The sequence below is a fragment of the Oncorhynchus masou genome, chromosome 7, assembly GCF_036934945.1.
Source record: "Oncorhynchus masou masou isolate Uvic2021 chromosome 7, UVic_Omas_1.1, whole genome shotgun sequence".
Taxonomy (NCBI): Eukaryota; Metazoa; Chordata; class Actinopteri; order Salmoniformes; family Salmonidae; genus Oncorhynchus; species Oncorhynchus masou.
Window position 1 is genome coordinate 3,296,418 of NC_088218.1, and position 5,000 is coordinate 3,301,417.

Below are 5,000 nucleotides of genomic sequence, written 5' to 3' on the forward strand. Positions count from 1 at the left end.
TTCTTAATTAACTGCCTAGTTAAATAAAGGTAAAAAAAATACAAAATAATAAATAAATAAATAAATAACTGCTTTGTTCAGGGACAGAATGACATATTTTTACCTTCTCAGCTCGGGGATTTGATCTTACAACCTTTTGGTGACAAGTCCAACACTCTAACCACTAGGATACCTGCCTCCCCCTCTAACCACTAGGATACCTGCCTCCCCCTCTAACCACTAGGATACCTGCCTCCCCCCCTCTAACCACTAGGATAACTGCCTCCCCCCTCTAACCACTAGGATACCCCTCTAACCACTAGGATAAACCACTAGGATACCTGCCTCCCCCCTCTAACCACTCCTGCTACCCCCTCTAACCACTAGGATACCTGCCTCCCCCTCTAACCACTAGGATACCTGCCTCCCCCTCTAACACTAGGATAACTGCCTCCCCCTCTAACCACTAGGATACCTGCCTCCCCCTCTAACCACTAGGATAAACTGCCTCCCCCCCTCTAACCACTAGGATACCTGCCTCCCCCTCTAACCACCACTGCCTCCCCTCTAGGATACCTGCCTCCCCCTCTAACCACTAGGATAAAGCTGCCTCCCCCCCTCTAACCACTAGGATACCTGCCTCCCCCTAGGATAAACCACTAGGATACCTGCCTCCCCCTCTAACCACTAGGATACCTGCCTCCCCCTCTAACCACTAGGATACCTGCCTCCCCCTCTAACCACTAGGATACCTGCCTCCCCTCTAACCACTAGGATACCTGCCGGCCCCTCTAACCACTAGGATACCTGCCTCCCCCCTCTAAGCATTAGGATACCTGCCGCCCCCTCTAAGCACTAGGATACCTGCCTCCCCCTCTAACCACTAGGATACCTGCCTCCCCCTCTAACCACTAGGATACCTGCCTCCCCCTCTAACCACTAACCACCACTAGGATACCTGCCGCCCCCTCTAACCACTAGGATACCTGCCCCCCCTCTAACCACTAGGATAAACCACTGGATACCTGCCTCCCCCTAACCACTAGGATACCTGCCTCCCCCTCTAACCACTAGGATACCTGCCTCCCCCCTCTAACCACTAGGATACCTGCCCCCCCTCTAACCACTAGGATACCTGCCTCCCCCTCTAACCACTAGGATACTAACCACTGCCTGCCCCCCCTCTAACCACTAGGATACCTGCCTCCCCCTCTAACCACTAGGATACCTGCCTCCCCCTCTAACCACTAGGATACCTGCCTCCCCCTCTAACCACTAGGATACCTGCCTCCCCCTCTAACCACTAGGATACCTGCCTCCCCCTCTAACCACTAGGATACCTGCCTCCCCCTCTAACCACTTTGGATACCTGTCCCCCCTCTAACCATAGAGATCACCCCGATGCAAATATTTGAACCACTAGGATCCATGTTGTTAGATAATTGCCATGTTGTTAGATAATTAATTGAACCTCCATGGTGTTAACCACTAGGATACCTCCGGTGTTAGATAATTAATTAAACCTCCATGTTGTAACCACTAATTAAACCTCCATGTTGTTATACCTCCACAGTGTTAGATATTTTAATTGAACCTCCCCTCTAACCACTAGGATACCCTCCATGGTGTTAACCGGATTAAACCTCCTCCTAACCACTAGGATACCTGCCATGGCCCCCTAATTAATCAAACCTCCATGTTGTTAGATAATTAATTAACCACTAGGATACCTGCCGCCCCCATGGTGTTAGATAATTAACCACTAGGCTAATCCTCCATGGTGTTAGACTAGGCTACCTGAACCTCCATGGTAACCACTAGGATACCTGCCTGGTGTTAGATAATTAATTGAACCCCTCTAATAACTAGGATACTCATTAAACCTCCACCCTGTAACCACTAGGATAAAGTTTGGCTCACCTAGCCCCCCTTTGTAAAACTAAAAGCATATTTTTTGTCCATTAAAATAACCACTCAAATTATCTGCCTCCCCCTAGACATTGTTAATGTTGTAACTCAACTTTTTAGGATATCTACCTCCCCATCCTCCTGTCTTCCAACCGTTGGATACCTGCTAATCCAAGTTGATCATTTTAGGCTACCTGCCTCCCCATTTGCAATTATGTTAGCACAGGAAAAATGCCTCCTGATTAAAGAAGCACAAAATACCTGCCTCCCCCTCTTACCACTAGGCTACCTGCCTCCCCCTTCTGACACCACTGGATACCTGCCTCCCCAATAGTGCATCTAACCACTAGGATACCTGCCTCCCCCTCTAACCACTAGGATACCTGCCGGCCCAAGGTGCCATTTTGGAACACAGATGTCCCGTTGAAGCATGAGATCACCGACCGATGCAAATATTTGAAGATAATTAATGGAACCTCCATGTTGTTAGATAATTAATTAAACTTCCATGTTGTTAGATAATTAATTGAACCTCCATGGTGTTAGATATTTTAATTGAACCTCCATGGTGTTAGATAATTAATTAAACCTCCATGTTGTTAGATAATTAATTGAACACCAGACGGGCTGCGGCGTTCTGGATGAGTTGTAGGGGTTTAATGGCCATGTTGTTAGATAATTAATTAAACCTCCACAGTGTTAGATATTTTAATTGAACCTCCATGGTGCCGCCCCCCTTAGATAACCTAATTGAACCCACCATAGATAATTAATTGAACCTCCATGGTTCTTAGATAATTAATTAAACCTCCATGGTTGTTAGATAATTAATTGAACCTCCATGGTGAATTCCATCCACACTGATAATTAATCAAACCTCCATGTTGTTAGATAATTAATTAAACCTCCATGTTGTTAGATAATTAATTGAACCATGTGTTAGGTTATGACAGAGCCAAGTCCATGGTTAGTAATAGATAATTAATTGAACCTCCATGGTGTTAGATAATTAATTAATCCTCCATGGTGTTAGATAATTAATTGAACCTCCATGGTGTTAGATAATTAATTAATCCTCCATGGTGTTAGATAATTAATTGAACCTCCATGGTGTTAGATAATTAATTAAACCTCCATGTTGTTAGATAATTCATTAAACCTCCACTGTGTAAAGAGAGATATACATTACTGTTCAAAAGTTTGGGGTCACTTAGAAATGTCCTTTGTATTTGAAATAAAAGCATATTTTTTTTGTCCATTAAAATAACATCAAATTGATCAGACATACAGTGTAGACATTGTTAATGTTGTAAATGACTATTGCAGCTGTAAAGGGCTGATTTTTTAATGGAATATCTACATAGGCGTACAGAGGTCCATTATCAGCAACCATCACTCCTGTGTTCCAATGGCACGTTGTGTTAGCTAATCCAAGTTGATCATTTTAAAAGGCTAATTGATCATTAGAAAACCCATTTGCAATTATGTTAGCACAGTTGAAAAATGTTGTCCTGATTAAAGAAGCAACAAAACTATCCATCTTTAAAATAGTTGAGTCATCTGGAGCATCAGCATTTGTGGGTTCAGGAGGATTACAGGCTCATGTCCAGGGTTAGAAGGTGGCAAAGAGCTTTCTTCTGATACTCATCAGATGCTGGAATTTAGTTCTGAGAAATGAAGCAGCAGATTCTATGTGAGGAAATTGTAAAGAAACTGAAAAGGATGCCAGGTCCGCAGGGGAGGCGCGTTGTGTACTCCATCCGCTTGCCCGGAGCTCTGTTCTGTGAGCTCGCAATGAGTCATAGAAACGGAGCGGAGGGGGACCGGCCGGCCTGGTGCACAGGACTAGAGCAAAGGATGCAGAAAGGGAAGAGAGTGTCTAGTTTGAGAAGGCAGAATCAGGAGAAAGGTTGGAGAAGGTATGACAAAACAGATGTCTGGAATGTCAACAGTGAGAGAGGCGAAGGTTGGGATGCTGGCCTTCCGAGTAGGCAGAAGTGTTGGATGAAGCGAGAAAAAGGATACAAGGTATGGTCAGACTTGGAGGGGAAATAAAGTGAGGTTAAGTGGAAGAACAGCATCTAGTAAAGATGAGGTCAGAGGAACTCTGAGTTAGTAGGGGGAAAGGTGAGAGGTGAGGTCAAAGAGGTAGAGAGGGATAAAGGTAGAGAGGGAATGAGTCAAAGGTAGAGAGGGAGGTAAAGTCGCCCAGGACTGTGAGAGGGATATCAGGAAAGGGCTTATCAAGGCATCAAGCTCATTGAGGGATCTCCGAGGAACCTGGAGAGGATAAATGATAAGGATGTTAAGCTTGAAAGGGATGGTAACTGTGACAGCATGGAATTCAAAGGAGGGATAGATAGATGGGTATAGGTAGAGAGGGATGACCACTTGGGTGAGATGAGGGATATAGGTGACCAGAAGCTCTCGGGGTGTGCGAGATAACGTGGGCGGACGAAGAGAGAGCAGTAGGAGTAGCAGTGTTATCTGTGGTGATCCATGTTTCCGTCAGTGCCAGGGAAGTCGAGGTACTGGAGGGAGGCATAGGCTGATATGAACTCTGTAGAGGGCAGATCGGCAGTTCCAGAGGCTACCGGAGACCAGGAACTCCACGGTGGGTCGTATAAGCACTGGGATACCAGATTAGAGTGGGATATAGGTAGGAAGTTTGTATGGTCTGTGCAGAGAGGGATAGAACAGGGATAGATAGGGACATAGTTAACAGGGTACAGAAGAGGCTACGCTAATGCAAAGGAGATTGGAATGACAAGGGATATAGGTCTCGAATGTTCAGAAATAAGCTTACGTAGCAAGAATCTTATTGACTAAAATGATTGAAATATACAGTACTGCTGGGATATAGGTAGAGTGGCTGGGTTGACACTACACTAATCAAGTCGTTCCGGAATGTAATAGAGAGGTAGATATCGGGGGCTATAGGTAGAGAATGTAATAGTTTTTTCTAGGGATATTGATTGGTAGAAAAGAACGACAATAGCTGGCTAGAGAGGGATATAGGCTACACAATTGTCTTAGATACAAAGACGGCTATGTAGCTAGCTAGCTACGATCAAACAAAACAAACCGGGTATGTAATAGTTACTACAGTGCTG